The following is a 13,052-nucleotide window of genomic DNA, read 5'->3' as shown; positions in this document are numbered from 1 at the left end:
CTGGGTTCAATCCCCAAGTCGGGAAGATCCTCTGGAGAAGGAAATGGCAACCCACTCCAGTACTCTCGCCTGGAAAACTCCATGGATGGAGGAGCCTGGTAGGCCACAGTCCTTGGGGGTCACAAAGAGTCAGACACAAATGAGCAACTTCACTGGTTCACTGGTTCATGTTATCTAGAAATGCTAGTTTCCTCAAAGTTTAGGTTTTTAATTAATATTTGTTGGCAAGTATTTTAAAGAAATTCAAGGTTGAAAGAATATAATTTTGTTTCATGTTTTAGTTTAGCTTAGTTCACAATTATGAAATCAGAAAGGATCTGTTATAACTGAAAAGTCTCTGGTGAAGTTACTATTAAGACCAGGTAAAGGAAAGCTTATTTCTGAATAAACAGAATTTCTTTTTGTTAATTCTTTATAACACATAGAAAAATAAACAAAACAAACAAACAAAAAAAACTAAACAAAATAAACCATAAACAAAAAAGCCAAGGCTTGATACTAATTGTGCTTATGAGTTCCCGAGTCATTTATTAATACCCTCAAAATTCAGAATTTAAGTTTCTAAGAGCATCTTCAATGTAAAAAAACGCCATGCAATTTTTTGGGGTACTCTGTGCCTTATAGCTTTGTTGCTTTCAGACAACTTCCATTTATCTGATAGATAACTAAGGTAAAGACTACAGCTCTATCCATTGCAAATTAATGGAAATTAATTACCTTAAGCAAATTTTATATTGGGAAATGTGGAAAAGCAACTTTATGTTCACTTTCCTGATTTGTCATTAGCTAGGAGTTGAGGATGATAACATATAGCACATAAACACATATAAACAGCCAATAAGTGGAATTTGTCAGAAGAATATTTGTTGTACTATTGTTATTTTTTTTTTCAAACCCAGCTTTTTTTCCAGATAGTATTTCTATATATAAGCTGGAGCTAATATTTTCTGGTATTTATTGAACATAATGCTTTTAGGTCCCCCAAAAGCTCAATGAAACATACTTTGGAAATATTGACCAGTTCCCATAATTGTCTAAAAACAAAATTTTATTTATATTGAAAATGTCTGGATATAAGATACTTCTGATCATAATTTTTTCCTATTATAAAGATTGTCAAAGCACAGAAATATTGATGGGTAACATCTTACTCTCATTAAAGGCCCAATTGTCAGATTATTGTAAGAAGTTTGTTTTCTTTAGTACACTCCGAAATTTGCTTCAAATTTAGTTGTCAAAATTTCGATGTAATAATTGTCATCACTTTGTTCACAAGGGCCCACTTGTATGTCATCCCTGCTAAATTGTCTTGCCATTAAGTAACATTAATTATTTCTGCTCCATCTAGTAGACATCAACATCAAAAATTTTCCTCAGCTTTCATCTTATGGGTGAAGTAAGCCCATTCATCATTGTTTTAGTAATGAATGAGATTGGATCATGAAACATGTTTATGATTGACAGGCTTCATGGTGGATGAGAATAGGCAGTGGTCAGCAAAGACCTTGTAGATTTATTTTCTTGGTCATGCTCCTGCCTTCAATAACTCAGTACTTCTTCATGCTGCAACTTTTAGAGGTCAGAGGGGTGACAGTCTGTGAGCAGCAGCAAGCACGGTTTCTTAATCATCTTCTCCATATTGCATTTTTTTCCCCTAAGCATAAAAAGGGCACCTCGAACATAAAGCAACAGAGACCACTTCACTGTCCTAGTTCTCTGGGGCCATTGAAGTTTGCTCAAGGTCGTAACTGGGGTGTAATGGAACTTGCTAAAAGTTTACATGTGAGGAGACAGCTATGGGGAATTATCTGTGGGAAACAGATAATTGTGCTAAACAATGCCTCGTGTTATGTTCTCTGGTGAACATTAAATACAATATATACTTTGTTACAGACATAATGCTATGTCATATTCTCTAGAAATAATTTTTCACTGCATTTCTAATAAACTCTTTTTAAGAGCAGTGAACCCAGGAAGAGATCTGAAGGCTCCCCTATTAAGTGTCCACATTTGCAAAATTAGAATGAAAACCAAGCAAGATTTGTTCAACTTCTCACCTGTGGCATCCTTTCATTCCAAAATTTAAATTAAAATATTAATTATAATCACAAATTCTCCAGATGTTCTTAAAATATATTTACCCTTACAAGTACTCTGAGCACTGCTATGCTTGCTCTGAGCTTTTCTTCATTTTTTCACGGTAATATCAAAATATTAAAGTGCTTCTTAGAAAATATACATTGAGTCTGTAAGATAAATTAATAAGTATTCCTGTCAGACAGAATCTAATTTCTTTCCGTATCAGTGTTGTGGTTATTCTCTTCTGATTTAGTTCTTCTTTCATTCATCTGAATCCTTTCATACCTCAAATTTTAAATCCATTCCTGTTCCCTTAAAAACTTACTCTAGAACAGCACCTCCCTGTTTTTTTATGAACTGTAACTTTAGTTTCATTAGGATCTTGTCATTCTTTAATGTCTTATATTTCTCGAAGTACTTCACTGAGTTGGTGCTTAGTAAATATTTATTGACAAAGAGTTTCTTTATTAGCTCAGTTACCATAAACTAATTTTATGTACTCAAATTATCAGACCTGCTATTGTAGTAACTGATGACTGTCAGGGGACAATGGTTTTATCTATATCTGCCTTCTATTAAAATGCAGAAACTTTCTCATGAAATAAACACACAAACACCAATTTTACAAAGGCTAACATTCATTGCAGTATGACTTGCCAAAGCTGTATTATTACCCCCAAGGATATGTGACAGGAGTGTTACCATTTCCCTTTTATTAAGCAATGAAACATAAGCCAGGATAATTCAAAAATAAACTCAACCTACACCAGGTTTTAAAATCTTTGACATACCCCTCCGCCTCTTATGGATTTTTTAACTTCCTAAATAAGAGGGAGGATCAGTTGAGACAAACTCTCCTGAGCTGGGAGATATAATAATCCTTGACAACAAATTTTCTGCAGTCTCCTCTTTGAAAGCCTTTGAGATTCTTGCACTTAACCTTTTTCAGAGTCAATATAACCCTGGCAGAGCCCCTCTGACACCCCGCAACTCACAAAAGCATGCAGGCTTAACACCCTCAAAGTGGGCACTGTTAGAAACAGTTTAGGATGGAGAGTAAAACTTTCTATCACAAATATGGAAGAATATTTATCTCAAACATATGCAGCCCAAACCATTATTTCTCTTTCCTTTATTTCTTTGTAGAAAATGTCTTCTTTGGGAGTTTAAATTTATATATGGAATTTAAAAGATAGAAGTATTTTAAATGCATTATGAAATTCTATTCAGGCAAGACCTCTAAAGTTTTCATCTTCTGTTTAAACTACCTGTTTCTTTAATTTCTCTCAGAAAAGTTAAATTATTTTCAAAAGCATGACGTAAAATAGTGAATACCTTTGAGAAAGATGTACCCATCCACACTCTGTAGATGATTTATTTCAATACTATTTAAGACATAAATAAATATTTTGATACTTTCAAGAAAAAAGGTAAAATAATCTCAATAGTTTTACTTTAGGGATGTTTCACCTTAGCTCAAAAGGGATATGCTTCTAAAATGTGGTCCTTCAGTTGTGGAGAAAATTGATCTCTAAAAACTTTAATCAGCCTTTCTGGTTCAGAGATCAAAATTTTCAAAAGCGGCCATATTGAAAGAGAAAAGGATAGGAGGACAGAAGGAAGGGGGAAAAGCCACTTTTTGGCAAAGAAGGAAAAATGTTTTCAGTCTGTGTATAATTTGATAATGGCTTCTCTTTATCCATAAGCATAGGACAATTAAATTAGATTATCCCTAATAGCTTTTTAATAACAATTGTTTTTTACTTTCTCAAAAATAAACAACTAAACTGTTTACTTTGCTCAATTAGATATAAGTTGAAAATCCATAGATTCATTCCATATCATCCTTATTATGCACCTCCCTAGACAGAAATTCTTGATCTTAACTTCTTAACACTTAAACTTGATCTTAACTTAACACTTAAACTTCTCATTTTCCTACAGTGAGGGAGTGAGAATTGAATAGAATAAAGTTATGTGCTTTGAGTTCAGACAGATTTGATTTGAATCCTGGTATTATTATTGCATTATTATTGCAATTAACATCTTTGTTTAAATATAATTTCCATACCATAAAATTCACCCACTTTCAGAACACAGTTTAATGACTTGTAGGATAGTTACAAACTGCTACAACTATTGCCAGAATCTAATTTTAGAACTCTTCCATCATCCCAAAAGGAACCTCATGCCCAATTACATTTACTCCCCTTTCCCACCCTAATCCAGAGCAACCACTAATCTACTTTATGCATCTATGAATCCTACTAATGATCCTCTTTCAAAGCCATACGTATTGTCATTCATAGAGGTGAGGTAGTTGTCCCAAGAACTAATAACTGATATCCGTATTTTACATGTAGATTATACTTGTGCAGACCTATAAAAATCAACCCCCCTATTTTCTGTATTCTACAATTTTAAAACCTGTAGTACACTTTTGGAGGTACACTTTTAAATGTAGTTACACATTTAGGAAATTATGAGAAAGTGAGCTTTAGATAGAATTCCTGCATTCATTAGGCTATATGTTAAAACCCATCAGCATAAGAGAAAATGGCAGAGAAGAGTGATTTAAAGTTGTGAGAATTATATTCTCTAATAATTTATTTTTTAAATAAAAATAGACTGAGCACCAATTATATGCAAAGCATTTTGCTAGACATTGGCAAGAAATAGGAGTAAAATGTTCTAAGGTATTTCTCAACAGAAAAGCAACAGCAGGGTAATGACTAAATCAGTGGAATGAATGTGGACAGTGTCAGGATTAGGTGGGATGCCCACTGTGGGGTTAGGACAGAAGCAGTCAGTCTGGAAACCCACAGAGGAGGTTTTATTATAGTAAATACCAGTTTGAGATCAAATCTCAGAAGTACATACAATTACAAGGTTTATCTTCATCTTTGAGGCAGGACAGCTGCTTGCTGAGGGTAGTTTTAAATGGTTTACACATCTTAACATGATCATGGAAGCATCATTTCTATACTTAAATTAAAAATAGACATAACAGTGTGGTAAAAAAGCTAAAATACATTCTGATCCCCATTTCTGCATGTTAAGTACCCTGAGTTGTTTCACAGTCATTTGAGCAAACAACCTTTCATTCAGCAAATATGGATTGAATGCCAGTTTTGAATATAAAGAGGTTAAGAAGTATACCTTGTCCTTACCAAGTGTTCAAGGGTAAGGAACCATTATATTCCCTGTAGAAATCTGAATAGACACAAGAATGTTTTAAGGAAGGCTTCTTCAGATCTGCAGTAGTGAATGAGTAAAGATCCTCAGAAAAGAAGTTATTTGAATTTTAAAAGATCAAGATAGCAAAAAATCAGGTGACACAAATTTAATCCGCTTCATAACTTCCTGATTCATTTTCTAACTTAATCTATTTATGAGATATACTGTCCTACAACCTGAAAAGTATTACACCCTTGAAAGTATTAATTTCTTTAAAAAATTGGAAAAAGCAGTGTAGGTGTGTATTGGGGCCAAGCAGAGAGAGATTATTTAAGCGTATGACCCCAGTTGTATTGATTTACTTAAAATCAAACCATGATTTGAAATTAGCACTTCCTCCCACTTTCCCAGTAGTACTCAAATACGAGTAGACTTAGATACGAGTACTTGGAAGAAATATTAGACAGTCCATCTCCACTCCCACTTGAAATTTTCTTGTACAGAGGAGAATCTACATTTTCATTGCCATAGAACTTAGATTTTTCAGGCCACTGAAACACACTCTGTTGATCTCTGCCCAGGCACAGGCACTGCCTTCTTATATTAGTGAAACGAGAAATGGTTATTCTCATTCTGACTTTCTAAATCAGGCCTAGAAATAGGGGTTGGGGTAATTAAGGTGTAATGTTCACAGTAGAAAAGTATATGGGGCAATAAATAGTGGTTCAGGTTGGTTAAATGCCAGAATGAAGAGGCGATGTTTGATAACCACTAAAGCTATTTATGGTAAATATACTCCTAAACCATGAACATTAGTTCCATTAGATGACAGAATCTAAAAAGCAAATAGAAACCATAAAAAGGAAAACCTGCAATTTTCTTTCTTTGTGAGGGATATGAAAATGCTGAGTTGTCATTTTTCCCATTGAAAATTATTTTAACACATAATTTACATGAAAATATAACATAGCATAAGCAAAAATATCTATTGGCCATAAAGAGATATAAAATAAATTGCTGAGGCCATCATGATCATAGCTGAAAAAGAGAAGTATCTTAGAAGGAAGGAAGGAAATATGCAAAAGAGAGATCTAAATTTCTTTTGTACTAATTTTTATAAAATTAAATAGCTGATCATAATAATCTCATGCATTTGCCTACTGGAAGGGCCATTACATCTTAGCAAGGACAAGAATACAGACTTCACCAATTCCTGAGGCTTACTTCATCAATATTTTCTGATATAGAGAGGACCATTAGGCAGATTTTTTGTTTGTTTGTCTGTTGGTTTTGTTTATTTTATATTTGTTTTTAATTTTTTTTTTAATGAACCACTTTCCCTTCAGAATAAAGCTTAAATATCTTCAGAGACTTATGGCTCAGATGGTAAAGAATCTATCTTCAATGCTGGAGACTCGGGTTGATCTCTGGGTTGGGATAATCCCCTGGAGAAATGAATGGCAACCCACTCCAGTATTCTTGCCTGGAGAATCCCATGGGCAGAGGAGCCTGGTGGGCTCCAATCTATAGGGTCACAAAGTCGGACACAACTGAGTGGCCACACACACAGACACATCTTTTATTACATTCTGCTGTCTCCAGAAGCTGGCCTACCCTTTCCTGATAGACTTATGTCCTTTCATATTCTATCACCCATATACTTTCCAAATTTTGATTATAAAAGGATTAACAAATTGGGATAATGGCTGTGGTAACCCTGTATAATTATGACAGAATGATTTCCCCCAGCATCTGCAGTATCCAGAGTTTTAGTTCGCCTTTCAAACCTCTGCCCAGCTTGTCCTTTCTTTCAGTCCTTTGTGTTTAAGACAAAGGAAAGAGAGTTGGTTTCTATAATATTTGCAACAACAATACATTCAAATGGCATTTATATGGTAGGATATAAAAGCACAAAACTCTATTTTTCTTTATGGTGAACAATTCTGAAAAATAGGAAACGGTCTACCATAAGAGTCACTCAAATGAAAACTTTTAGTAAAGTCTTGAAACCTTAGAAGTGGTCATTTTCCAGCAAACCATGAGTGGGTAATAAAATGTGAGGGGAGCAGATTCAGAACTTCCTGGACATTTTGGATACCGATGTGACTAATGTGTCATAAGGGTCCACAGTGGGAGAATGGTAACAATTGTTCTTGGGCTCCATTGCAGTGATACAAACATGGGAAATTCTTGAAGGTTCTTGAGATATGAAACACTTGTATAATCAGTGAAGACATTGGAAGAGTGTATTTACCAAGGTGATATATAAAGCTAAAATATTTATATGGATTAATTAAAAATTGAGCTTCAGTTATAACTCCAGAAGCTCCCATACCTTCTGCTAATTCTTTTATTTCTTCCATGACAGGTTGTAATTTTTTCTTAATATTTATCTTTTCTCCACAAATGGTCTTATGGAGTCTATAGACAAAATGATGAGCTCTTCAATACACTATTAGATGCTTCTGCTATCCTCAAAATGCAAAATTTTTCAGATTTCAGTTTGAATTTTCCCACAACAGAGGGATGTTTCCTAACCCTCTTTCCAAAATTCTCCCTGCCTGCTATTCTCTATGTCAGTGCCCTATTTGTTTATTTTATATTACTTATGACTATTTGTAAAGATGTCTATTTATTTCCCTCTCTGTTTGCCTCCAGCCTCTCTGCTCCATAATGGAAGCTCTTGCATCTTCTTGTCTGTGTATCACTAGTGCTTAGGATGTTTACTGATGCACATGGGTGGTATAATGTATATTTGGTGAGGGAAAGATGGAATGAATTATGTTTTCCACTGACAGTGAGCTTTTCTCTATGGCTCACTAGCTCTAGAGATAAGATTTTAGTTACTTGTAAAATTCACTGATGTGAAACAGTATTTCTAAAATAAGATATGTAAAATTTTACAAATTTTAAGCAAAGCTGAGCTTAAAAAAATTCATAAAATGTTTTTGTGTAAGTAGCTTCAGAGAAAAAAAAAATGGCCACAAAACATGAAATTTGAGTTAGACAGAGGAACTTTTTTATAGGCTGCCTACTGATTCAGTTCAATTTCATCCATTTTTATTCCAAATAGTAAATAAAATTCAGAGTCTGTATTGCATAGAAAGATAAAGAAAACCAAGATAATTAATTATAGAAACTTCCAGTCAAGTGGGAGAGTCTGATGACTACAATAATAATAATATAATTCAAACCAGGATTTGACTGTGTCCTCAGAAATGTGTATATGAAGAGCTATAAACATGTGATTGAGGATATAAGAAAAAGTCACTTAGGAGATAGGTTTTATAGAGTAAGAAAGACATTGGTAGAGAGAAGACTATAGCACATATAAATATGGAAGAGTCAGAGATATTCAAAGGATGGAATGCATAAGAGTTTGCATAGAATTTATGGCATTTTTTAGGAAAGTATTGAGAAAAAAGTTAGAATCAGGATAAGAGAACCTAGGGGAGAGTCTTAAATTCTCAATATTCTGGTGTTCCTCTGTGGATTTAGATCTAGTACTCAATCCACTCTGCACAACACCCAGTATTTTATTTTTATTTTGTTTTTTTATTTTATTTGAGGATGACAAATTAAATCATTCCTAATTAAATGGATTTTAAATTGGTACCTACCAATATGTCATTTCCTCATGAAAATTATTTCTCGTGTGATAATGACCTTAACTTCAATATCTTCTACATTAGAAGACATATTGACTTTTATAAAAAATCTATAATGAAATAGAATTGAGAATATCTAATGCTCCAATCATTAGCTGAAATCACAATCCAATGTTTCTTCCCTGAACTCTTGGCCATCCTTCAATTATCAGCTCAAAGTCATTTCCTTGGATTGCTCTTGCCTAGTACACTTACTGTCCAACAGCACTCCCAATTATGTATGCTCTTATCTCTGCTCTTTTAGGATACTTTGTAGTATCTGTGATTGCACTTAAAAATCCTTACTCATTCACTAAATTTTAAGTCTCAAGAGAGCAGACCTTCTTGGTCAATGCAATATATTCAGCAACTAATACATTCTGTGTAACCAAAGGCAAAAGTCAGCAATGATCTGCAGAATTAAAGAGTGACCAATAGGTTTTTCCTAACAATTTTGGCAAGAGTAAATATGCATGCTCAGTTGCTCAGCTGTGTCCAACATTTGTGTGACCCCATGGACTATAACCTGGGCCTGAACCCCATGGACATGAACCTGCCAGGTTCCACTGCCCAGACAAGAGTACTGGAGTGGGTTGCATTTACTCCTCCAGGGGATCTTCCTGGCCCAGGAATTGAACCTGCATCTCCTGCATCTTCTGAATTGGCAAGATGATTCTTTACCACTGAGCCACCTGGAAAACCTAGCAATTTTAGAGATATTACTAAATCAGATTATGAATGTTCCAGATAGTAATATGATTAGGTTTCCATGCATCAAAGGACTGTGGTATGCAGATCTGCAATTGTTTGTGTGTGTGTATATGTGCATATATATATATATAATATATATATATATATATATATAATGCAATTGTATATATATATTTTATACATATAATCATTGTGCATTGAAATAAAATAGTAAAAAAAAAAAGCCCCGGTTTTTAGCTGTTTAACATTAGCATCTAAGAGTGGTATCTTATAACAGTCATCCTTTGAATTAATCTCTGCTATATTCTTTTATTCCTAATGAGTATCTGCAAGAAATAGTTATTTGTGCTTCTAGAATGTTGAGCCAAAAAAAAAATGAACAGATTTTTAAAGGAAAATTGCTAATTGCCACAGTGATATTATCTTGAATGATTTTCTCTATTTTATAGTCCCAATTTGGGTAAATAAATATCAGAATCCTGTTTGAAAATACCATTATATATCAGTTTCAGATGGCTGTACTTTCAGACGTTGCAACCAACATAACTCTATTTTCACTGCTGCTCAGTGAAAGAAACAAGGGACCTATTTATTTTTGCTGGTCTTTATCGTTCAGACTGCAGCACTTTCCCTTTTGCCTTATGACACATCTAAGCAACTATCTAGGCAGTTGGATTTAAGATTTAAGTAAGCTCTAAATTTGATTCCTTTTGTGTATTCATTAACTTCATGCAGACAAAGCAGATGGTCACTTGTATAATTGCTTATGTGTTTATAAAGAAAATCAATTAGCACTACCCCTGTTGAGTTCTTACCTTTTTGCTCCTTAAATTCTCATCAACAAATGTACTGATAGAGTCAGCTTTTGGCACACGCCAATTCCCATCCTTGTGAATAAGCCAGGGATCTTCACACAAGTTAAGGAAGCTTGAAAAGAATCAAGAGAAGCACAGGGGAGACACAGAAAAGGAAAGAGTGAAAGACAGTGAGAGATCAAAAGGGAAGAAATCAGAGCAATGCCCTGCAACCCCCCTGGACAGCTGGTATAAATCCTTAGAAGGAGTATTTTTTTCCAGTAGTTCTTAGAAGGATTAGAGGAAAATAACAAAATGGGAAAGACTGGAGATCTCTTCAAGAAATTTAAAGATACCAAGGGAACATTTCATGCAACGATGGGCACATAAAAGACAGAAATGGTATGGACCTAACGGAAGCAGAACATATTAAGAAGAGGTGGTAAGAATACACAGAAGAACTATACAAAAAAAGATCTTCATGACCCACATAACCACAATGGTGTGATCACTCACCTAGAGCCATATTTCCTGGAATACAAAGTCAAGTAGGTCTTAGGAAGCATCACTATGAACAAAGCTATTGGATGTGATGGAATTCCAATTGAGCTACTTCAAATCCTAAAAGATGATGCTATGAAAGTGCTGCACTCAATATGCCAGGAAATTTGGAAAACGCAGCAGTTGTCACAGGACTGGAAAAGGTCAGTTTTCTTTCTAATCACTAAGAAAGGCAATGCCAAAAAATGCTCAAACTACCTCACAATTGCCCTCATCTCAGATGCTAATGAAGTAATGCTCAAAATTCTCCAAGCCAGGCTTCAGCAGTATGTTAACCAAGAACTTCCAGATGTTCAAGATGGTTTTAGAAAAGGCAGAAGAACCAGAGATCAAATTGCTAACATCTGTTGGATCATCAAAAAGGCAAGAGAGTTCCAGAAAAACTTCTACTTTTGTTTATTAACTATGCCAAAGCCTTTGACTGAGTGGATCACAACAAACTGTGGGAAATTCTTCAAGAGATGGGAATACCAGACCACCTGACCTGCCTCCTGAGAAATCTGCATGTAGGTCAGGAAGTAACAGTTAGAATTGGACATGGAAAAACAAACTGGTTCCAAATCAGAAAAGGAGTACTTCAAGGCTATATATTGTCACCATTCTTATTTAACTTATATGGAGAGTACATCATACAAAATGCTCAGCTGGATGAAGCACAAGCTGGAATCAAGATTGCTGGGAGAAATAACCTCAGATATGCAGATGACACCACCCTTATGGCAGAAAGTGAAGAAGAACTAAAGAATCTCTTGATGAAAGTGAAAGAGGAGAGTGAAAAATTTGGCTTAATACTCAACATTCAGAAATCTAAGATCATGGCATCCAGTCCCACCACTTAATGGCAAATAGATGGAGAAATAATAGAAGCAGTGAGAGACTTTATTTTTGGGGGCTCCAGAATCACTGCAGATGGTGACTGCAGCCATGAAATTAAAAGTCACTTGCTCCTTGGAAGAAAAATTACGACCAACCTAGACAGCATATTAAAAAGCAGAGACATTACTTTGCCAACAAAGGTCCATCTGGTCAATGCTATGGTTTTTCCAGTGGTCATATATGGATGTTAGAGTTGGACTATAAAGAAAACTGAGTGCAGAAGAATTGATGCTTTTGAACTGTGGTGTTGGAGAAGACTCTTGAGAGTCCCTTGGACTGGAAGGAGATCCAACCAGTGCATCCTAAAGGAAATCAATCCTGAATATTCATTGGAAGGACTGATGCTGAAGGTGAAACTCTAATACTTTGTCCACATGATGGAAGAACTGACTCAATGGAAAAGACCCTGAAGCTGGGAAAGATTGACGGTGGGAAGAGAAGGGAATGACAGGAGATAAGATGGTTGGATGCATGACCAACACAATGGACATGAGTTTGAGTAAACTCCAGAAGTTGGTGATGGACAGTGAGGCCTGGTGTGCTGCAGTCCATGGGGTCGCAAAGAGTCAGACACAACTTAGTGACTGAAAACTTAACTGAAGAAAGCTTAAGAAAGGATTTATTGGCTGGATTGTATCTGAAGTGTTAAAATATATAGGAAAATAATGTTCATGGATTACTGGAACTCTGTAGGGATAACTGATGTGAATACACAGAATTGTTGTTCATAGAGGAACAACTGGTCACCCATTAGACTCTCTGGGGTCAAGGATAAGGGGTGGAGGCTGACTCCTCAGCTTTCCCTGCACAGTGTTCCTTCTGGACCCAACTGGACTACCTCCCACTACAGTGTGAGTGAAGAGTCTGCCACGTGTTGTTCAAATGTGTCATGGCTCTGGGAACCCAGGGGGAAATATTTTCAGAGAACTAATAGTTGAGTTTTTGTCATTTATTTTTGTATTTAGACTTACAGTCAGGGTAAACTTTTGGGGGTTTATTTACCCTAAGATATAAAATATATGTATATAGTTCTTCAAGGAACTTTTATTTTTAATTAGAACTTCCCTGGTGGCTCAGGCAGTAAAGAATCTGTCTGCACGGCAGGATACCCAGGTTCATTCCCGGGGCAGGGAATATCCCATGGAGGAGGAAATAGCAACCCACTCCAGTATCCTTGCCTGGAGAATTCCATGGACAGAGGAGCCTA

The sequence above is a fragment of the Muntiacus reevesi genome, chromosome 3 (genome assembly GCF_963930625.1).
Source record: "Muntiacus reevesi chromosome 3, mMunRee1.1, whole genome shotgun sequence".
Taxonomy (NCBI): domain Eukaryota; kingdom Metazoa; phylum Chordata; class Mammalia; order Artiodactyla; family Cervidae; genus Muntiacus; species Muntiacus reevesi.
Note: the sequence above shows the minus strand (reverse complement) of the source record.